Here is a 24,333-nt window from a genome sequence, read left to right on the forward strand (position 1 = left end):
ATTCGTTTATGATCCAACATCGAGAAAGCATCTTTCCACTGTCCCTTAAGGGTTAAGATATTCTTCTATCATAAAATGAATTTCGTGGCTTATGTTTATGAGAGCTTTCCTCCACCGCTTCGCACGGCCATTCATCTCTCGGGGGCGTATCGGGTGCATCGACATGAGAAGGCCAGCCCGCCGGTGGTGGATTTATGTGACGGTTACGCTTTGTGATATATTGTCCCCCTGCGCTCCCTCCCCCATTGTGGTGGTGGCCTCGGGAATACATATCCCAGGAAAGTCTATAATTGGTGACCGTGTATGAAAGTGGTTTTCGAAGCCGAATAGCTACGAAAAGAGGAACAAACTGTGTGTGGGTTGCAATGTGTTTTCTAGCCCAAGAAGGCAACACACTGTCCCAAAACTGTCCCAAACACGTTCATCACGTTGGTTGGAGATAAGACAGACCGCACCAAATCAACGAGCGCACAGACTGTACAACTTTATAGCTTATCTTCGCCAAACTGCTAAACAAACCTCAAACTTTCTTGCGCTGGCGAGTGAACGCGCGTGCCTGTCTGCAGCTTAATTGAATTGTTAGCGCTGCTTGTAATGACCGATTGGCCGACTCACATCATCGGGTCCGGTGATAGTGATGCTAAAATTAGTCCCCCTCCCCGCAGACCACGAGAACAACTTACTCGGACATAAAGTGGTGTGGTTTTACAAGCCAATGGAGCTCAACCCTACCAGCGGCGCCACGATGATGGATGAGTTGCTGATCGGGTTTTACGACTATGGGAATCTTCCAAGCCGACGAAACTAAACTAGACAGATTGGGCAACTGCAGGCCCACATACTAACCAAGCCGGTGCAAGCTTTACCAACCCCTGGGGAGAGGTGCCGAGGTGCATGCAACTTTACTCCAAATCTTCCCCACACGATAACGATCCTAATTGAATGCTATCAAACCCTCCGTTGCCTGTGTGTTGGGAGTGGTTTGGAACGGGGGTAAAACTTTCCTCACCCACACTGGGAGCATACTAGGAGCTAGCGCGCCTTAAATATTCATCATTAGCTTACTGCTTAGGTTGGCAGGTGTATGTGTGTTTGCGAAATGTGCATCATCAGATACAGGGAGGATGAAAATCGTCAGTTGTAATTTATTGCCATTTTCGTGTGGCGTATCCATCTTACATCCCCGAACGATAGTCAAAGTGAGCATAAAACGCAAACTGCTGATTTATGGTTGGTAGCGCTGAGAACGGGTTAAACCCGGGAACGGGTGCAATTCAGAGGGATTCTTTTCTGGAATTTTACGACACTGGAGGCTATAAAATCTATGCAATAAATGTTAATTATCTTGTTCTTGAGGGTGTAAAGCGGGTAACAACTGTGCCAAGGTATAGAGGCTTAAGGTGTAACGACGATTAGCTTAAAAAGTGTTGAGGCGAAGAAGACATTTCTCATTAAACTCAAGATAGTCTAGATCAGAGATAAAGGAAAATGGTTATAATAACTCTTGTTACAAAGAGAAATTCAATTATTTTCGAGAAAAAAGTCTTTTAATCATTTCTTCTCTCATCAAAAGCAGTTACGATCAATTTGTTTGAAATCAATCAGCCCATAAAAAAGACAGCCCATCGATCCCATTTTCCCAAACCACTTCAGCATGACACTGAGCATATTTGACAGATGCTTAAGCACTTCCCGCACTGCGCTGAGCACCACTCGGCTTATCACTGTCGCCGCACTCGTAACCACTTACTTACTGTCTTACTTACTGGATGCTGGAGCCATTAAGCGGGTAGCGCGGAATAAATTAATCATAAACAAATAATCCCGAAGCCACTTGAGAGGAAAAGCAGGACAACAATTCGAAAATAAATGTCATATTTTGAAAGCTGCCACGCTGATCGCGGCCCGAGGGGAAAGCAATTGAACTCCCGGTTCAATCTGCCTTCTTCATCAAGATGTAAGCGCTGTAGTTCCCCGCTTAAGTGAAAAAAGACAGCACTGAAAAAAATACCATCAACAACCACAAAACCCGCGGAACACCCGCCCATAATAAATGCGCCCGACGAAAGCGACCGCCGTGTGCATTGTTTGCCCCTGTAGCAACGGAACAGCTCTAGAAATGTGTCATTTATTTCGATCCTCCTACAACGCAGGGCCCTCGTTTTTTTTTCTTTTCGTTCGTTTTGGCACTCCGCCAGATCAGCCGTGACTAAAGATCATAAAGTGAGTGCACGCTGTTGCATCTAACGGGCGGCTTCTGCTACACACACAAAAAAAGAAAGAAACTTCCAACAGCCACTCCTCGTTCCATTCCGAACCGCGTCATCAGCGATAACGCTGCACCGCGGGACAGCAAACCCGCATCATCATAGAAGAAGTCAACGTTTTCCACCCTCTAGGCGGGTGCGTTGTTTGGGTGTCTATTCCAAACCTCGACAAAAAAGGGCCCTAGGAAGAAAGACGAACACAAAAAAAAAACACACACACACACACACAACAGCGTGACAAAATAGACCCAGATAAGACATGTTTGACTTACATGTGTGCGCGCCTTTCGCCCGTCTCACTGTGCGCGTCTTAATTGATTGTCACTGTACCTCTGTGACGTAGATGTTTCGGTCGCATTTTTTTAACTTGCTTTCTTCTTTAACCTTAAATTTCTCAGCCCGTCACAGTGCCGCTCCTGGCACACCCCAGTAAATGAGAAAAGGGAGAGTAGATTTAATTTGCTTTCCCGGTCTACCACCCGTCCCTCTGGGGCAAGTCGTACTCACCGCAGCTTTTACGCAGCGCGATCTGTTTCTTTAATTTTCACCACACACACACTCGCTGGGGCCCTGACAGCTCGATACAATATTCCATCTCCTCGTAGCTCCCCACGCCGCGATTGTGAGTGACAGTTGGACACCGGCTCGAGTTATTAGATCGAGCAAAACGGCATCGTGCAGCCTGTCGTACGCCCGATCGCGCGAGGAATTGGTTCGCAGCGAAAACCATTAGCGCGGTTCATTAGCGACGCGAATCGGCAATGCCAACGTGACACGAAAAACTATCGCCCCTTTTGGGGGGCGGTGGGGCAGATGCCAAGGTGCCGGGAATGGATGGCGTTGTGTCAAATGTGAATTGAACATTTCGTGCTGTAAAAACGAATACCGACCGAGATGAGAGCAGTGGGAAAATATGAGTCAGCGCCTCGGCAGCGCCATCGTCTTACGCGCGATGGTGTGCCCGCGTGTGTCATTTCATTTGCTTGTTAAATGTGGTTTATGGCACTGTTTCGGGAACGGTCCCCGGGGCTGCCGCTGTTAATACGTACCAGCAATGACGTAAAGCAAACGGCAAAATTGGGTACAGAAGAGGAGAAGCAGAGTGTAACAATATCGTTCCCGCGCAGCGTGAGAAAATAATCCTTTCCCAATTGGGGTGTGAAGGAGGCAAACGGAGAAAACTAAATAGAAGAAAAGAAGAAAAACAAAACTCGCGCCCGAAAGATCTTATGCAGACCACACCATCATTAGTAAATCAAACGGGTGTAAACGTTTATGTGCGTATGATTTACGACGGTGCAAAAAAGGGGTGCATTAAACAGGCAGCGTGGGGCCAACTGTTGCAGCTAAGCGGACAACTTCAGCACGAAGTGTTGTGTATAAGTAGACAATTATTGCTACTGGAATGTGATCGCTTTGGTGCATTTCAACCAATCGGTGGGAGCATGGGTTCGTTTAAATGACAGCATAGACATAATAAAATGAACTGTTTAACTGCATATAGGAGTTAATGTATACGTTACAAATGACAGTTTGATATTCGAATGTCTTGTACTTTATAGTTTCCATACAGTCATAAACAAACTAATATGTAAAAAATAGCTTTAGGGAGAAAATATACAACAATGGTTTTTTTTTTAATATCTCTTGATCTGGATATCTTGATTGATCAGTGCGAAGTATTCCATTCCTAAGTGATCGTGGCTCATTCCTCATAAACATTAAAAAGCGACTGCTGTGTTTTTGTACACGTATTAACGCTTAGTCTGGACGGTGATCAAATAGTGCAACAGCTATCGCAAGGTTAACGCAGGTGCCACAGTCAACCCAGACAGGTTCGAATCTCTTCTGGGTCGATTCTTTTAAGCAATTGATATGATATATAGTCCAAAAAAATCAACGTAAAGCAGTTGATAAAAACCTAGCAGCATGCGACAAATTTTATCAAGATCATATTTAAAACATTTTCACCATCAAAAGTCACATTCGTATGAAAATCCCTTTCCTCCTTTTCATGCCTCATGCCACACCATGCCTCTTATCAATCTCATAACCATTACGCTAAAAAGGACCAACAAACAAAAACCTCATTCTCACCCCAACCACCACCGGAAGTGGAAAACTCGCGCGCGATATATGACTCCCCACTACACACCCCGCATTGCTACCGCAAAATCCCCAGTGACCAGTGGGGAAAAACCACACACCAAAAACGCGGCGGTAGTCGGGGAAGGAAAACAAATGGCAAACAAAAAAGCAAGAAAAAAGGACTCACCTCTTTCCTCATTTATTCCCAAGTGACTGTGTGTGGCTCATTTGCATAAAATAACACATCGAACCGGTGAAAGGCAACAAAAAAAAAACAACAAAAACAAGGAGATCAACGCTCTGTGTTCTTTGCGAGGAGATGGGGCGGAGGCGTACGGTAGGGTTGTTTGAATAATTTCTTCCCTTGAGCCTGCGTTCGCGGCGAACGCTTGCGAATCCTTCCACACAGGGCCCAAAGTCTGTGTGTGTGTGTGTCTATCGGTTGACTTACAGCTGGGGTTGTGTGGAATATTTATCACTGTGTTTGTGTACGGTGTTCGGTTTTCTCGCACTGTGCTATTTCCCCCCCATTAATCCTAGCCCGGGACCGGATTCTCGTACATGTAAATGGTTGACGAACAAATAGGAGCACACTGCCACCGCACCCGCGGGGAAGGGTTTGTGGTGCATTCTACCACCCACTTCAAGGAAGGGATTCGGGGGGTGTGCCCGTCAGGGAGCTTTCAATCAACCCGTGTGCTTCCGTGAGGGTCCGGAAGGCCGTGTGGCAGCGTGTCTACCGAGAAAGGAAGTAACACCTTTACGTTCGCTCGACGGCGGCAGCTTTAAGCAGCGAGCAGCTTTCGTAATTAGTGGTTTTCAGCCTTCGCCGTGATGAATGGAGGTGATGGCTCTTCGACCGTTGCGAAACACGGTGCGGGTGGTTTGATGGTTTGATGAAGGGTCATCAGGAAGCTAGCAGGTTGGCTGGCGTGATTGCTTACCGGGTGCGATGGCGTTTCAATGAGGTAGCTCACAAGAAATCACATCAAAGGTGCGTAAGGTTAAATGATACCTTAAAGGCAAGCTTTCCCCAAACGGATGCTTCAACGTTCCCGGAATGTACACCCTTCAACTAGGATGAATTGATGAGCCAAATGTTTCCGAATCAAACCGACTTTCCTAGAACCAGCTTTAAATACAGGGAAAAGAGCGAACATTGTTCCAAAAATAGTTGCACGCGGGTGCCATGCCTTTTCGTTGTTAATTATCGACGAGCGTGAGGCCGTGTCGCCCGTCCGTCAACATGTTTTGGGTGGGAAGGTTCGAAATGTTAACAGCCCTTCCCATTTTTATGTCACTGTGTTGCTCCCTTTTTCACTGTGTGCCATGAAATTGTTGCTAGGAGTAGGAATAGAGCCATCTGATTATAAATTCCATTCATCTAATGCTTCATAAATTTGAAACACGAAACATGTAAGCACACAATTACGAACATTCCTAGAAAAGTGAATAAAATGACATTTTTTATTGAAGCAGCAGCCTTCGTAAGAGTGCATTGCGAAAGCCAACGAACGCTTGCCTAGCAACATTCAGAAGGAATAGGAACTCGCTACTTGTAAAAAAAGCCCCCACCTAAACACCAAAAGTCAACGACGGTACACGGTGAGGCAAGATTTGCTTACGTAATTCACTTCAATTCAAAACCGGCTCCACCACCTCCACCGAAAAAAGGGGAAATTACCGTTCTTTGCTTAATTAAAAATTTCTTCACCCTATTCACACCGGGCGGTGCAAAAATGCACCACGCACACGGGTCGCTTCCAGCAGTTCCAGCCCGAAAGCCCAAGCGCGCCCTTCGGAAAGGAGGCAGACAAAGATTTTGAAGGCGCCCACCCAGCTCGGAGCAATTTCTTTAAGAGCTTCGCCTTTTTTTTTGCTCGCGACTGCTTCTACAATTTCTACATGCAACCGACAGCTAGCTCCCGGTGGCCACGATTAAGCGTTGGGAGGGACACTAAACGGGAACGGGACCGAGCCGCTACCACAACAAGGAAGTGCTTTAGAAACGCTTGAGAGTGAAGTTTAGAGTCGATTCTGGGGAAGAAAAAATACGTACACACACTCTAAAAAGCAGCAAAAAGTAGAATCACGACAAAGCGGAAGGATGTTTGCTTCCGTTTTATGCTACAGCTCGGTACAGTGTGTGTGTGTGTGTGTGTGTGTGTGTGTGTGTGTGTGTGTGCGGCGGGTGCGTGTGCATTTTAAACAGCTTGTTTATCCACCCACTGAGAGGCCCTGCCGAAACATTCGCCTGGTACTTCCTGCTGCCCGGGAGGCATATCCTTATGTTTGCTTCCGTCAAGAAAACGGGACGAAGTGGGACACAAAACGCAGCAAGCGAACGTCATGTTTCGTAGATTGTGTTGTGCTTCGCCAAAAGAGATCCTTGGGATCCCCAGCGTTGTAACATGATGCTTTTATGCCTTTCTGCGCGCGTGTGGCCCCGCCGCTTTCTTTCCGGTACACAATTTTTAAACATTTTCCCCCAACTGCTGCTGCTGCTACGCACACCTGCTCGCGTGATTCTAGCTACCACTGGTTCCTAACATCGCCCCAACAAGCTCCCCCGGCTTAACATTGTGCTAAACGGGGACACCGGTGGATGGCGCAGAAAAAAAACACCAAGACGCCGCGGTGGTGGTGTGGTGGAAAAGCCGCTCAGCAATTTCCATAACGCATTATGAAGACACACTTTGTTTACCCATCCCGGCGTCGCCTTTTCCAGTAATGCTGGATTTTCTTCCCGCCTTAAACCTGTCGTTAGTGTTTACCATCTCATATCTGGGCTGTCAAACGACAAGGGGATTACGTTAAAGAGAGCTACGTTCGAGCTTGGAAGGCGTTTGGGAGGTACCGAACGAAGCGAGCGAAGAATACGGCAAAGGCAAAGCGCGAACCTTTCCTTTGTAACTGGATCCTTTTGTGGCATCAGAAACTCCGCATCCCACTCACACACTCAGTCACTTGTTCGGTGGGCTATTTTTTTTCGCGCAGACGAGTTGCATAGAAAGCAATAAAATATTTACTGTTAGAGCACGGGCTCGGGTAAATAACGGCGAACGAAACATCTACGCTCTATGCGGAATCTACATCCACAGCGTGCGGGGAATGGGACTAGGTAAGGTGAGTTAATATTGCTGCTTTCCCACTCAAAAAAAAAAATAGAAAAACGTACCACACTCGATTGCTTCTGACAGCTTAATGCATGCAATCAAGCTGCAGTTATCGAAGGCAGCACTGCTGCTGCTGCTCCGATTCACTGTGGGACGTGTTTGAAATTTTATTTATTTATCGCACCCTCTCATCGGGGGCCATCATCGGGCCGGGGAAGATGAGTTGAAAAATACAACCAACCCAATACCAATCGATACCAGCTATAGGTGGTGAATATGAAGCGGAGTTTCTAAAAGGGCAACTGAAACGCTCGTGGTTGATCAGTGAATGAACTGGTGGACGGTCTAGCTGCTTTGTTAGACATGTTATTGATTATGAAGGGAGGAGGTTTTGAGTAGTTCTGGTTACTATGCCACGAAATTATAGATCATGACCAGTGATGTGTCGTTGGGTAACTACACTATTTAACATGCTAGTTGCTCTCCAAAATATAAAATACGCGCTTTGATACCTCACTATTTGTATTCCAATCTCGAATACATTTCAAGATGTCCTAATAATGGTTTGATGGCACTTGAGACTACCAGCTTTAATAGTCCAGTTTGGAAAAGTCATCAACTCGAACAACTCTATAACATGCCCGTCACGAGGTCAATCCTAGAATGGACCGTCCCACCCGTAGCAAAAATTGACTATCCGGATGCGTGGTAATGAATAAAGTCTCGAAAGCCTGCATAGGCCGGCATGTCCGCGTAGGACGTTACGCCACATAGAAGAAGAATAATTCTAGACACGTAATAAGAAAAAGACTTTGAGCATCACTCCTTCATGGTGCAGTTTTTCAAACATTCACAAAAAAATTCCTAGAGCTCTCATGGTAGCCTGAAATGGTACATTGAAATCATAAACATGTTTGGTAACTTGGTTCTTCGTATTAGAAATAAACCTACGAAATACCCACAGCATCCTTACGAGCAGCCCAAAAATAGGATGATTTGTAGAATATTGAAATGTAAACAAACTCCAAGAATTCGTACAAAGGGTTTCAGTGCATCCTCGGAAAGCATGTACTAAGAAAGCCTGAACATTTCTGACAACGTCCTTGTGAGCATGAGATTTAGAAAACTTAAAAAAAGTTTGGTTTTTTCCAAGACTTCTCCTTCTTCCAGGATATAATGCCTTCATGAAGAGATATCTTCTAGAAAAAAAACTCAGTTCAAATCAGCTCAAAAAAAAGTCAAACACAAACTTGTAGACAAAACAAAGTATCTATTTCTGACAACTTATTTGTACTGAGTCGTAACCACAATTATGTAAATAGCTCCCTCTGCAAACATCAAATGTTACCTGCTCTCATTGGTAATACTATTTGACAGAACAAATGACCCTCACCACTCAACAACAAAGACGCCCAACAAATGACCACAATCAGGAACGGGAAGAGATAAAGCTTCTACAACTAAAAACAGCAGATAATGTACCAGTGCACAGTTGCAATCCATTTACCTTTCCACGGGCGTGCTCGGTGCAAAGGAGCAGCAACCGGCAGAGCTATTAACCATTCTTTCTTCCCTCGAGAGGATCCGGATTTGGATCGGTTCTCCAACTCCTTGGACCACCACCAGCGATACCCGCAAAACCCACCACCGCCGGTGGCTGAAAAATGTGACCACACTGCAGGGAAGAAATATCAAAAAAGAGAGAGAGAGAGCGCGATAAAAAATGCTACAGGAACAAGCACATACAGAATACCATTTGCTGACACCTGAGCAAGATCTGTTTCCACTTCTGCATCGTCTCAGCACCGCCATCACCATCACCGCTCCTTATCAGCGCACACTCTTATCCAGCCCGAGCGCCAGAAACGGATAGAGGAAACGAACAGCGGAGCAAAAAGCATCAGCATCGCATCAACATTCCATTTCCTGCTATCGTGCAGCTATCTTCGTTTGTTTCCGTCACTTCCGTCTGTGTGTTGTGGGTTTCATTTTGGTTGTCTTCCTTCGCTTCTTTCTCCCCCACTTGGCACCCCAAACACCATTAGATGACGCACCACCTTTAAACTGAAGATGTCGATACTTGACACTTGCGCCAACTTGCGCCACTGTTTGCTCGTTGTTTGACTTCACTTTCGCTTCACTTCGAAGCGTCACTGCTTGCTCCCGTTTCAGCAGCAGCAGTAATCGTTGATTCTTATCAACACTTCCCCTCCCCCCCAAAAGCGGGGAGCAAAAGCATCCCGAAAGCGTACTTGAAACACGCCAAAGTCCTTCGCGTCCCGCACGATCGATCCGTGTTTGACGGGAAGTCCTTTAAAGCGGAGCGCTCTTTGCCCATTCCATTCCAACGACAACACCGAGTTGTGGCGCACTATACACCACCCCCGTCGAAATAAGATAAAAATGTTTCACTACTAACGCAAGCGGGAGTTGCTGGTGGCGACTCCCCAAGGCCCTGTGCAAATGGGATCTCCCGTGACGCGTTTCGATGTAAATTAGGCGATAAATTGCATTGCTGCTCGGGCTGTACCTAGCGGGAGGTTCTGAAGGCATTTCTCCGACGCCCACTACCGATAACAAACCTTCCATACGCGTGGAAAAGTACCGCACGGGGAGAAGAAAGAAGGCACAAACCAACAACAAAAAAACAGACGAGATGAAGAAAAATTGAAAACTTTTACGCGAAGGTGATTAACGGAAGATTGGTGAGACGGCAAACATCATTTCGCAGTAAAGCAAGCCTCGCACCCTCGTACAAAGGAAGCAGGGAGGGTCAAATTTCTTGCACTTCTTGTTATAATGCTGCCATCGTGTCTGAAATATAGGTCAACTACGGTAAAGACACGAGCAAAGAAGGGGAAGACAAATCAATTGTGATAGCATCTTCACCGTCGTCCTTTCCCCCCTTAACTCAACAGCGAAATCGATCGATCGTGTTTTTTTTCGGTCGCAGCAAGTTAGTGAATGCAAAATTCGTTATTAAAGAAATCGACAACGCAATCGAAGGTAGAGGAAGAGGAGAAAAGAACACACTTCAGGATATTCTTGCGTAAACACAGCTTGAACAGGCGGAAAGACAAGAGCTTTTCCCCCCTTTTTCTTTCTCGCCACTCATCACGCAGTCCGGGCGGAGTGGAAAGTTTTGCCCGAGGATGCATTAATTTTCGATGAATTATTTGCATTCCATCCGACAAAGCAACCTGCCTTCCTTCCCCTTGAGGGATTGAGTTGAAAAGGGCGGAGGGAAAAAAGTCAGACCAATCGGGAGCTAAAGCCAAGTTTGACAGCATAAAAAAGCTGAAAAGCTGCCAGATAATGGGTGCTGCGCTTGTCCAAGCAGTCGAACGAGCGAGTTCCATTATGGGAAGCTATCATTGGCAGTGTTGCCAGAACTATGGTGCTCCCCAAAAAGTGTAAGATGCCCCCACGGGAGAGCGTGGGACGGGTGGCGGGAATTGAAGCAAGGCCGCCGAAACAGGAGAGATACATTGCACGGGGCTTTGCTTGCAGAGAGCAGCATGGCAAGAAACTTGTTTTTAGAAGGGATTTGAATTAATTAGTTTTGCAAAGTTTACACAACTTCCCCGGGTTCCCCCGGGGGTCGAGCATCTTCCGGGCCTGGCCCACTGAACCACACCACGGGATGTTGTTGAGGAGGGCGGGAGGGCTTTTCATTGAGCTTCGATAATCCGCCCCGTGGTCGATGGTTTCAATTGACTGCCTTTATGGCGCTTTTCTTCGCAGCGAGGAAAATGGATGGACCGGAATGGTTGCCCTTCCGGTCTTTTCCAGCGTGCCTTTGTTACGGGAGCCCCTCGCTCTTGGGAGTGTTTTCTTATGGTGCTCTTTCCCATGCTTGAGTGATGCTGGTTGCTACTAATCCTTTGCTGTTGCTACCGAACGTTAGAGGATGCAAGATGCAACAGCAGCAGCAACACCGTCGTCCTCATCATCATCGTGTCGTGTCTCAATCATCGCGCTTCAAGTTCGATCAGGGAGAAGAAGCACTCACACACACACACACACAAGCCGGAACAAGCTCGGCTGCATCCTTCTTCTCCCGAACAAAAGCTCACGACACGACATCCTTCCTTGCAAAGGTGCTTTCCGCTTGTAGTTTGTAATTATTATGCAAATAGAGATGGTGCCAGAGCGGCGTTTTCGGACCTGTGGCCCAGCAAGGGACCAAGACACACCTTTCCCAAACAAACACACATACACACAGGCCCTCAGGAAGAGGAGAGGGGTTGCTTTTCTTGCATGTTTTAAGTGGCGGCAGTCCTTTTGAACGCCCAGGCTAATCGGCTTCCGGGCACACCGACATTGTGTCAACAATTCGCTCTTCGCCGCTCGCAGCGGCAAATCCGTTGAATAGTTTGACACCTCTTTGGGTAAACTTACAGCATCGGAGCAAGCGTGCAGCAGCAGCAGTAGGTGGAGATGCAAAACGGGATTAATCCCAAGCCCAAGCCTGAAGCTGAAGATTTTCATCCTGATTGAGCAGTGTGTGTGTGTGTTTGGAGGTTGTTGAAAGGTGGCGAAGCGTGAAAAGCTCTCTCGAGTGGTTGCCGGGAAACTAATTTGAGGAGCTACCGTGTCAGCCCTTGCAAGCAAAAAGGTGTGTGTGTGTGTGATGGCCACTTTGTTGAAATGTAATTGATTGATATATTATGCTCCCCCTCTCCCCCCCTTCCTCTCTGGTTAGCGTGGAATTTAATTTAAAACAATTACACACAACACACAGCGACGTACAAATGGCCAAACGGGCACGGTCACGGCCGCTGCTCAACATGTGGGAGGTAATGAATTTCCCTTTTTTATTTTTGTGTTCTTTTTTTACATTTTTCTCCACCAAAAGTTGCTTTAACCCTCGAAAAAACATTGAAGGGAAGGGAAAGCAACCCCAAAAACCCGCTTGTCAGACACTCCATTTTTCGCTTTCGTTACGTGGAGGGTTAATTTAATGGAACTTTTCAATTTTCCTTTCCGTTCAGCGGTTCCTTCGTGTTCGCCTTTCTTACCGTCTTTACTCTTTTTCCCAAACACACTTCCTTGAAGGAAAATTTCGTAAAATTTTCCACTTTTCCAACGCTTTCCCAGTGGCAGCAACGAACCAACCAAAAGGAAAAAAACGACATCCCTCAGAACTAACTTTCATCATCAGTCAGCGCTCGGTTTTGCTGCCGGAAAACCTTCACTGCAAGATCCGGGTTGTGGGAAAAACTTAACCCTTTCTCCCCCCTCCTCCACTAACAATAAGTCACCCAACTACTACTCCATTTTCGGGAGTGACAAATTTGTGCAAAAGTTGCCCGGCCTGGGAGCGTCTCCCGTCCGGTTGGCGGGTCTGCGTTAGCATAATTTTCTGTTCTGTGACGAAGGAAAACATGGTCGAAAAAAAACCCTTCGGGTCGTCGGGGTGGGGTGGTTTATCGATTTTTTTTTTCACCCGAAAAAGGAACAAGGGCTCGGTATTGGATGGCATGTGAAACAGAAATTGAACGGAATCACTTAACTTTAAGTCCCAAACTCGTTATAATTCTTTTCGCTCGCTCTCAACCGTTGCAACATGAGGTTTTTCTTGTTAACGCTCACAAGAACGACGAGGAGCGGAGGGAAGGAGGGCAATAAAAAGGGAAAATGAATTTTCCTCGTTAGAAAAGAGCCGTTGCGACTGAAAGGGCGCTCCACTCGAACGATCTCTCTATCGATTGGTAATAATTTTCCAAATTATTATAATTATCCACTAGCGTACTTTGGTGCACCAGCGGAGCGGTTGGGAACGAATAACTTCTGCCCCAACATTCGGCAAACTTTTTCGGGAATTTCATTCTCCGTTTCTAAATGGTTATTGTCAAAGCTACCAAACACTCGTTTTCCAATCTCTTTTAGCACTTTATCTTCATCCCTATTAAAATTGCTTGCCTTTTGTGTGGTTCGGTGTGTGTGTGTGTGTGTGTGTCTAAAATATTGTCATGGAAGGAACACCGACCGAAAACTTGTGGTAACGATCCAATTTCGTTACTACTCTCTGATCCCGGGTTTTCCCCCCGCCGATTGAGGCCGGCAGCACAAATCAACGCCAAAATGCTTCCCACCAACAAACAAAATGCCGGTCCATTGCCAAAGGGGGAAAATTTATGATAATTTGTGGTTACCTTTTCGATCTTTCCGAGGTAAGTAAGTGAGTTTCCATCGCTCTCTCCTCCAACGACCTCTCCTCCAGCAGTATTGACGTAAAATCGACCCAGCTTTTCCACCTTTTTCCCCACTCGCTGCTTTGGGTTCTAAGGCAACAAACTCCGAGGGGCCTGGGCAAGCAGTTTGTGCCAAACCACAAAACCTAATAAAAAACGACACCACGCAATAAACAACGAAACCCTTTCCCTTTTCTATTGAAAATGCTTAATTTTCTTCACCGGTGTTGATTGAAAAATTCAATTGGCAAAATGTTAAGGCATTTATCCCTTCGTGTGGTTTTTTTTTTGTTCACATGAAGAGGACCGGGAGCAACACACAAAAACACAAATACAACACAAACATCCCTAACCCATGCAACAACTCACGAGGATGATTGAAATGTGCCATCGGAATGGGAAGGAAAAAAACCTCCATTCTCCAACCGGATTCCTGTTGGAATGGAAGGTTTTTTGCTGTTGCTGTTTGCTTGCGTGACTTTGACAACAGTTCTACGAAATGCGGTTGTAGGCGCTACGGTGTGCGCTTGCGAAAAGAAGAAGCAGAAACAAAGCAAAAAAAAACGCAAGCACGCTATAGATATTTTTGATAAAATTTTCCGCCTCAAGGAGCTAAACGCCAACTTTCGGGCTGATGAGGGCAAACCCTCCTCCCGACGCCATGCCGCCTTGCAAACCCCTTTCTGTGGGAGCAATTTATGCGTGGAATTCGATAACCGTCCAGGATATTCTTCTCTCTCACATTCTCTCCCTCTCTCTCTCTCTCTCTCTCTCTCTCTCTCTCTCTCTCTCTTTGTCTCTTTTTTATCTCTATCTGTGTATGCATGTATGTGTCTTTTTTTTTGTTCAAGGTCCCACAACGCTCCGCAAAGGGTTTTTGGAAAACTTTTTCTCACAATGCAACCTTCATCATCGGCCATGATTTATGCCATCAAATGGCTTCCTTCTAGCGTACACACACGCACACACCAAGCGGAAAAAAGAAACAAAAATCAAGTAAGCAAATACACAGCCGAAACAACCACAAAACATGATAAGATAGGCGGTATTTCATCACCCGCAAGCTGATTTTCCTCGTTTAGCCAGCTCCCACAAAACCCCACTTTAAGGGAGAGTAGGAGAGCTGGAAAGCGAGCGAGAAACTTGCTCCCGCCAATGCCGTAAATCCCAAATTGAATTAAATTTGCGCCAACAATAATTCAATTTCGACCCCGAAGTAGCATCACGCATCACAGCTTCTTCCAACAGCCCAGCACCAAGCAGGTGGGGAAGTAGGACACCGTCAAAGACAAAGGACTGCCACTGCCGAAGACTTCACGGCAGGCGCTCCTTGGGAGCGGTAATCTACGAACCTGGTGAAACGAACCAAAACGTGCGACGATGGGTGGGGGTCGTCCATTTTTGGCTCCTTAACAGGGATCTACTGGGCTTGCTCGTTGTGTCTGCGGAGCAAGAGAAGAGCAGTGGTGGAGTAATGTCCCACGGGAGCCTCACTTCCTGGGCGAAGGTGAAACGACACCCGGACGGTCAATTTCCGCCAAACAATAATCCCATTTGTGCTCGCGGGCGCCCGGCCTCCCCGGAAACAGCAGACTTAAAGCCAGGACGATGGATTCTTTTGGGGTGGAAGAGGAAAAAATGATTTTTTTATCCGCTTACCGAAAGGGAAAAGCGATCGTCGCAGCTGTCCGGACGAATCATGCTTTGTTTCTGCTGACTAGGTGTGACTATTTTCAGTTTTGAATTCGTTTTGTGAAAGCAGTGTCCAATTTTCCCCCAAAAAAACCCTCACACATTTGTTTCACGCCGACCCTTTTGCTTTAAGACGGGCTATAAATACACGGCAACAAAACAGCCCGCTGAAAGATGTGACACGGTCAAAAGGGGGTGGTGGTGCGGCTATCGTACCTTGCCAAAATAAAAAGGAAAAAATAAACGCAACATCGTACCAAGAACAAACGAATTCGTCGTTCCGTCTTAAGTTTAAGCCTTTCCCTCTGCGTGACACTTTCACACGCGAAAGCGGAAAGGAATTTCCGTGCGCCTCGTATGCCGCCCATGAGTGTGTGTGTGTGTTATTAATCACTCTCGTAGGACAGGCCGTGGCCAACACAAAGGAACACTACCTAAGCTCCCCAAAAAAAACCCTTCCCCCTTGAAAGCAACACGCAGCTCGACTGCTGGCACACGCTAGGCAGGTTTTTGGTAGTGCATTATTTAATTCCCTCGCCGAGCATAATATCGCACCTCCGGCCGACGTTCGGCGTAGACGGCAGATAAAGTATGGCTAAACTTTGGCTTAAGCCTTTGACGCGCGACAAGAGCGTCTTCCTTGTGTGTGCTGGGTTTGTGTTCAAGGGTGGGATAAAATGGGTTTGTTGTGGAATGGAATTTCGTTTACTTTATTTAAAGCACAAACCGAGAATAATATGCTGAAGCCTTTTTATTGATTTATTTTTACATGTTTGCATTGTGTGTCTCTTTTTTTATTCAAATATTTTAATTAAAACATTCCAATGACCTCATTTAAATGGGAAACATTCAATTGCTGTAATGGTAATGCAACAGCAAAAACCGCCGCTACATTTGCAACTGAAACCACATTGATTAAACGATTGAGGTTTTTGCGAACCAAATGCTCACAAAAAAAACGAACAAACACACAGCCCTACGACCCATTAAATAATTAGCATAAAATTAGCCGCCCGCCATGGAAATTGGTTCAGCATTAATCAATGCCCGCTATTCATGCTTCTCGAGTGCAGCAGGCGCCCTACCCCCGGTGCTTTCGTTCGTTGGCAATCGTTTAAAACAACAATTGCATCTGTTGTGCACTTTGCGATGCTCTAGCGAACGAAAAAAAAAGGGTAACAAACCCAAACCCACAGCGCGATTAAATCAGTGGAATAGTTCACTTACCTCACTGTGCCTTTGCCGATGGGTTTAATCGCTCGCTTTGACTCTCTTTCTTCGACACCGAGCCGGAAGAACGTAACACACAACCATGCGAGTGGAGTGGAGTGTTCTCTTCTATCACATGGAAACGTTTAATTTCCATCCGGCAACGGGCACGGCCTACTAGAAGGCAACCGTTTGTTGCTGTTGCCCGCTGGTGGATGCTGCCGATGAATAATGTGTCATCGTCATTAGACGATGGTTGAAGCAGACGGAAAGAGAGAGAGCGAAAGAAGGAGTGTTTGCTTGCCTGCCTGACCACTTCGCAGGGTCACCGCGGGCGCGCTGCTTATCTCGCGCTGTGCAGATGGGTCGTTTATGGGATGAGCATCACCAGTCGTAAAACAAGAAACAACATATCGCGCTCCACACACACACAAACACGCTCGTTAAAGCACAACCGATGCGCATCACTTCACGCGAGCAACTTTCTTCGTTTGATCTTTTCCTTTTTTGTTTTGCTTTTTCGTTTGGTTGTTTTTTTTTTTTATTTGCTCACTATCACTGTAAAACTCTTCTTTGTGCGCTTTTAGTTACAAAAATTGCTAAAAAAAATAAATGAAATATTTTCCTATTGGATTTTTTATTCCACAAAATACGCAATCAACCATCACTGTGCACTACATAAAACAATTTTTGTCTGCTTCCACAAACCAAACAGGTGCATTTTTTTCAATTCAGTAACATTTCACTTCTAGTGCATTTCAAATTCGCCATGTTCACAGGAAATCACTTTTCCCTACTTCCGCTTTTTAAAAACCAATCTGCCACGGAAACACTAGCAAAATACATATTTTTTCCTCCACCACACACAGCAATCGGATAAAATTAATTTTGTCAAAATGGAAAAGCATCGGAAACCCCGGAATCGTCCGCGCTAGCGTGGTCGAAAACCAAAAACCTGTCGGGGCGTACCGGGCTGTGCATTCAATTAAACGAGATTAGCATAACAAATATGGCCACACAGAGTTCTGTGCCGCCCGTGTGACAGGGCAGTCCGTTTGCTAAAGCGTGGAAAATGGGAAAAACCCCACAACTTTACCCAGTTTTCGTATGCGGTAGAACAGAATGCCTAAAAACCCTTATACCTTGCCCAACCCCATCCGTTCGGCAAAACCCGGTAACATCGGCAAACCGGCCACCAAGTACCGCTTGTTGCAATTTCCTTTGCCCTGTTAAGCCCCTCGTTTTTGCTTTTGCTTTTCAAGTACGGAAAATCCGTTCAATTTCTGCTACAAAGAAAAGCATCAACCAAACCAATTGTGTGCGCGTTTCCTTTCGCTAATTTGACTGAATTGGATTTCGTCCGGTTTTGTTTTTGCATTCCTCAACACACACACGCACCCAACCTATAGCTTTGTTGCACCCTGATTGCATCGTTTCACACATGCTCATACCACGCGAAAATCGCACCGGGAAGGATCGAGTTACGAGTTACGAGCTCGTGCCCACTTGCCGACCAAGAAAGCACGCTAAATCGATTTAGTAGCCCCAAACTGCCCCAAACGCTTTGCCACTTCTTTAAAGCAAAAGCCCACAAAGGACTGGGCTGTTACATGTTTCTTCGCAAACGTACCCGCACAGCCCGATTCGAGCAGCAACACGCGACCAACAACATTACGCGAGCAACATTTCCGCTACGTACGCGAACCGAAACTTCGAAAACGCTCGCGCGCGCGCTAACACCGGCACCAGACACACGCGCGTACTTCGCACCGAGGCAGAAAATCAACTGAAAACGGGACGGTCGCGCGAGTGTCTGCCGTCTTCCAGAATCGCATCACACACGGGTTCGCTGTGCTTCCCAGCACTTCTTCACAAAGCCCCTCCTATGATGTCTTGCCCTTTGCGCGCCGGGACCGGCCATCATTTATGAGGGGACCCGCGATAGGAACTTCGGCTGCCGTCCGAGCGCCGAATGTCGGTGGTCGGGCCGACGTCGGGAAACCGGTTTGCTAATGCGCTTGTAGCTCAGTTATGCTTCGGAAGTGGTGAGTGTTGTTAGCACATGGAGCTCAACATATGCTGTGGTGTGAGCGCTGTGAGTGCACTGTTGGGGCGCTCAAATTCTTCGCATAGCGGTGCACGTGAGAGTGGTTATGTTGCACCGGTATGTTACGGCATTTCGTGCTCATGTTTTAAGGGGGTTGTTTACTGTGTCATTTACATTTCCGTCTGTTGTGGTTATGCTTTGGTCACTTATTTATTTCATTATTTTATTCATACTAACTGTTTTTTATACTTTTAACTTAATTTTAGATTTTTTATTGGTCCTTATTTTAACTCATATTTATTTTTTATGATACTTATCTTTATTCATATTTTTTACATTTAATTATATTTACATAATTCATATCCCTTTTCAAACTATTTATGCAGGTTCAGTTAATCATGTGTAACCGAAAATCTCGGCTAAAATTTCAAAAATGTATACTTATCACATAGAAAAATGTAATCGACGCAGTTTATATGATTTGAAAGAAGACGCATGCATTTTTTCTCTCTTTTTCATCCTTATAGATCCATTTGAACCATTGTCTATGGAGTTTATTTCGATTTGCTGTTAACCAAAGCACTAAGTAGAGAGTGCATTAGTAATAAAACATTTCTTATCTCCTTGCTGTTCATGTTCCAAGGAAGGAAGGGGATTCTGTTAATAAAACGAATGCGCCTGGCCATGTGTTTGAGAATTATTTGAGTAAGAATCCAAATAAACTGAATGCTATTTACAAGATGTAAGCAATATGATGGATGACAGATCGATAATCAAACCTCGGCAAACAAAATAATTAAACCTATATTCATTATTGCTTGTTCAAAGACTTTGGAAGGCAATTTATTTCATCATAACCTTTCCAAACTCAATTTAATTTGATTTTAATGGTAAGATCTAAACATAAACTTCTTCTTCTCCTTCTCCTTCTCCTTCTTCTTCTTCTTCGTCTTCTTCTTCTTCTTCTTCTTCTTCTTCTTCTTCTTCTTCTTTTTCTTCTTCTTCTTCTTCTTCTTCTTTTCCTACTTTTTCTTCTTCTTCTTCTTCTAATTCTTCTTCTTCTTCTTTTCCTCCTTTTTCTTCTTCTTCTTCTTCTTCTTTCCTCTTCTTCATTGGCACAACAACCGTTGTCTATCAAGACCTGCCTAGTGGGCTTGACTTATTGTTACCATAGCAGGATAGTCAGTCCTACGTATGGGGGCACGGTCTGTTCGGGGCTTGAACCCATGATGAGCATGTTGTTAAGTCATACGAGTTGACGACTATACCACTAGACCGGCCAACATAAACTATTGAACGAAATAATTAAGCTTTAAAATGATTAAGAAAGACTCACTCAATCATGAGAAATTTAAAATTATTTCCCTCAGGAGTTTGCGTCAAATTACAACTTTCATCATTTTATTATAGTATGTATAAGCACATTTGCCAAGATTTCTTTTATTGTAGACTTCCGAACCATTTCATTAGTTTTCAGTTTTCCAAATTCGATGCTTCAAACGGATTCCTACCCTTTAAATCATCATCCCATAAGCCCGACACCACGCATTCTCAAAAGCGGGCATCGCACAGGTGAAGTATTTACGAAGCTTTTACAGGGCACATTAAAGAACGGAGCGTCTTGAATTACATTAAACGCAACGCATTCAGCAACCACCTTCTTCCAACAGCACTCGTGCATATTAAAGCCCGCTGGAGCTGCCTCAAGTACGTGTATACGTATTTTAATCACTAACGTAGCCCCGAAGGCTAAACTCTCCTGCTACTCGTGCTCGTGCTACACCCCGCATTGCAATTGGAAAGCAAAACACACACTCATATACACATACACACACTCGTACACCCATATCAACCGATAACGGACACAATCCAGCACCGGATTCTGGACAGCGGAAGAGCCAAACCCTTACCACACTCATACCACTCCGTCCTCCGGGGACGACCGCCTGGGTGGATTGCAAGTGGTTTTCCTACTACACGCTTCATTCTGCCACACTCTCCGCCCCATCCACACCATGACAACTGAGCCAGGAGTTTGGTTGAATGATGCATAAGTTTTATTAATATTCAAACAGTCACATCCCCACACACACACAAACGGAACGTCGGCTTCGTTCGTAGCGGCTCACACTTTAATTTTTCACACCCGCACCTCATCAAAATACGAACACACCGTCAAGCCGGGGCTCGATACGGGGTCATCTCGGCGGAGGCGGAGGATCTCTGCTTTAATGTTTGTTTACTCCCCACCCCAGGAGGGCACGCGGAATGGAGAGGAGAAAAGTAGGAATATTAATGAGAGATACCTTATTTCGGCATAATGAAAGCATAACAGCGCCAAACACGGAACCACACAAAAGACACAATTCTACAGACACACACACTAGAACGGACGATCATCAATAGAACGGGAAGGAACACTGAAGAACAACGAACAGAGAAGGTGAATGTGAAAGAAAAGCAATGAACACCTCACACTTGTGACTGCACAAACACTGGACGCGAAGAACGGACGAGGCGAGACAGGCGAGCAGAGCTAGGAAAAGAAAAGAAGGTGAGCAAAATGAATGTGAGAATAATATCATTCACATCCATAATATTTATAGAATATTAATGATCAAATAAAAAAGGTGACACTTATTTACGTCCCACCGCTCCCGCCTGTCCCGCGGGAAGTGAAAAGAACAACCACCCTCAACACCGACGTTCATTTGTCAGCTTTTCCCCATCTCGAATTGGGAAGCAAACGGGGAAACAAGGAAACTTTTTGTGGTTTTCTGGCTCTGTGTGGCTTTTTGTGGTTTTGTTTATTTTATTTTTCGTTACTTCGTTAGCTTTCTCGGGTGTTTTTTTGCATTTAAAAGGTTGATATGAGCTGTATTTTTCGTTCCCATCTCTTCTTGGAGATTGTCTATCATTTTATCTCCCGCTCTTGGTACGTGCTTCCACTTAGGGGAATGTTTTGAATTCGAGCCGGATACATTTCAACTCTGAAATACACACACACAGAACCGCTTCCGGAGGATGTTTGAAAAATTCGTCTCATTTCATGATAATAGGACGGATAGGGCAGTTCGCTGCTACCAGACCAGGGAGCTTCGATTGAGATATGAGCGATACAATCTAATTAATTCATCATTTTGTGGTTTTAATGAGAAAGAGAGAGAGAGATAACGAGAGAGAAAGGGAGAGAGAGAAAGAGAGAGAGAGAGTCCTTTTTTTCTAATTGAGCAGTGACAAATAGAAGAAGTTGAATGGATTTTTTTACCTGCAGCACGTAGCACCGTTCAGTTGTCACTTAAAAATCACCCTTAAAATACCTCTTAAGTAACCTTAAAATGTCAAAAAACAGGAAAATAAACTTCACACTACATTCGACGTCAACAAAACTTTTAAAATTATGTCTCTCTAATACAATTTCGTTGTTCAGGAATTTCTACACCTGTCGGCAAACGTTCGAGAAGTGCATTTTTATGCAACTACTCTCGCGGCGGGTCACCCGGCAAGGTCACCGACAGCATGGACTTGCGCTTAATCTAAACCACTCGCCACCATCCAATCCACGCCTCTGAACAGCTTCCAACTTTCCAGCTGCAAAAAAGGGGACGTCCAGTGGATTGACAGCCCACTCTTTGGGGGCGGCAGCTACAAACGAACAGCAGCAGTTCCCGCAGTTCATAAAACGTGAGCACAGCACAGCATCAGGTGCTGTACCTGTACTCACTCTCCTACTCCCCACCCAGTGGACACCGTTCAAACCATAAATACCGCCACAAGAGGGACACACGCGTGAAACGACTCCGTCGAGTCGGTGCAGGAATGGCTGTCACGTTTCTTACGGCGCGCGTCGTGCGAGTGCGTGCGTGAGTGAGGGAATTTCACCCACCGCAACTGGTTCACACTTAAAAGATGTAATAAATTTTCACCTTCTTCTGGGGACGTTCTTCGTGACGGTGTTGGGCGGTATGTGGATAGCTCGCGTACAGCAGCTCCCATTCCTTCAGCTCGCAGCACGTCGGTACGCTCCAGTTAATAAACGCGCGAGCCGAAACCATTTCGCGCACGGACCCGTCTGAATGTGGGAGAAGGAAGCGTTTTTTTTTGTTCTGCTTTCTTGAAACAAAAATGTTTCGTCCTTTTTGTGTGTGTGTTTCGAAGCAATCTAACCTGTGCCCGCCTTTCTTGGACGCACGAAAGCGTGAAGCGTGAAATATCGTTCACTTTCCAACGACGTGGCGCTACTCGCTCCCGCTCTTTCCGGCGCTGTCACACACTTTTCCCGAGCAAAAGGTTATGCTTTTTCGTACAACGGAAGGACTTTTCTCGCAACTGACAAGGGCAAAATTTAAGACAAACTCCCCGAAACCGAATGTAAAGCCGGTCGCTCGGACACTGAATTTGGTACAGAATGGCTCGGGGCGCAATAAATTACACCACGTGGCCAACCACTTCCATTGCTCATTTTTCGCGCATTAACACGCAAGAACACAGAAAGCGCAGGCTTTCACTGGCGGCGCCTTTAAACTGTCCGGCTTGACTTCGGGGAGGTTAGAGTGGGGGTCGGTCGATGACCCTTAAACAACTCTCAACAAGTCTGGGCTTTACAAAGCAGTCCGGCCAACATCTTGGGTACGGCGGGGACACAAATTTAAATAAGACAAGCCCGAAGTCCCCCAAACTTGTGCCGAACGCAGAAAGCCCTGAAAGTGGATAAGAGTCCTTGCCAGCCTTGCGCTCTGTGACGCGGTGGCTTCTTCCAGTGGCTGGCTTCATTTCGAAAGTGGCGTAGAGTCATAAACTTTTATCACCAAAACACCCGCTTGAAGTCAGGTTCGGGCAGTTCAAGCAGGGGAAGGAAGAGGGAAGCATTTTATCTGGGGAAAAAAATCATCCTCTTGCCTTTTGCCCTCAGGAAAACGACGACGGTCACCAGGCCTCCTTCACACGCCTGGACACACCCAGGGATGGGAATTACAGGATAACCACGGATTGGTTTTTCGAGGGGGCGGGCGGGAAGACCGTAGTAAGCCGCAGGCAAGATTTTCACAGCCCGAGAAAACTCGGTGAGTAATTCTCATTTAATCTTTACATCCGATTGGGTTGGGTTTCGTGGGAAGGAGACGCCACCACCACCATCACCACTGTGGAAGATTGTTCATTTATCGCACCGCGGGCGGGACGACACGGAACTTACTCTCTGGACCGTCCAGCAAAAACCCAAAAAAAAACAACCCCCATCGGCGTCTTTGTCTTCTTCGGGCAAAATGGGAATAAAAACACTAGTCAACGTGTGCAGGAATAATTAATGCGAAAGTGAGAACAGCGCGCGCAAGCCCGCAGTCCTGCCCCACGTGCTTTCTTCACGTTGCGCGTTCGTTAGTCACGCAGCCAACTTGACCGAAAAATCCAAATCTGCTTCCGCGATTTAGCACTGGTGATGAAGTTTTACTGGTGACACAAACACACACACACACACTAGCTGACAAAAAAAAGACAAAAAAGAAACTTTGGCAATTCGGAATTCGGCTGGTCGGCAAAAGATTTTCCGCTTTGTTCTTTTGCCTGTTCTTCTAGTTCGACCTTGCCTTCTTTCCCCTACAGGCGATGTAATTACTTTATGCGCTAGATTTCCTGCTTAACTACACACCCTTCGCCTCTCTCCGTCGGCCAGAATGGCCTGGAAACTCCTGTTGAAGTTTCAGGACGGGGGTGTGGGG

At 45.8% G+C, this 24,333-nt stretch overlaps 1 protein-coding gene across 1 annotated transcript in view; it reads right to left on the reverse strand.

Annotated features, from left to right (window-relative positions):
• LOC120957777 (nyctalopin-like) overlaps nt 1-18,381 on the reverse strand; it is an 87,687-nt gene extending 69,306 nt beyond the window's left edge. Inside the window, exons 1-2 of the mRNA XM_040380131.2 lie at nt 18,200-18,381; nt 16,588-17,168 (exon numbers count right to left, since the gene is read on the reverse strand). The gene's annotated coding sequence lies outside the window, so the exon portion shown is untranslated. The remainder of the gene's footprint in view (nt 1-16,587; nt 17,169-18,199) is intronic.
• Nucleotides 18,382-24,333: the final 5,952 nt, after the last annotated feature.

The sequence above is a fragment of the Anopheles coluzzii genome, chromosome 3, assembly GCF_943734685.1.
Source record: "Anopheles coluzzii chromosome 3, AcolN3, whole genome shotgun sequence".
Taxonomy (NCBI): Eukaryota; Metazoa; Arthropoda; class Insecta; order Diptera; family Culicidae; genus Anopheles; species Anopheles coluzzii.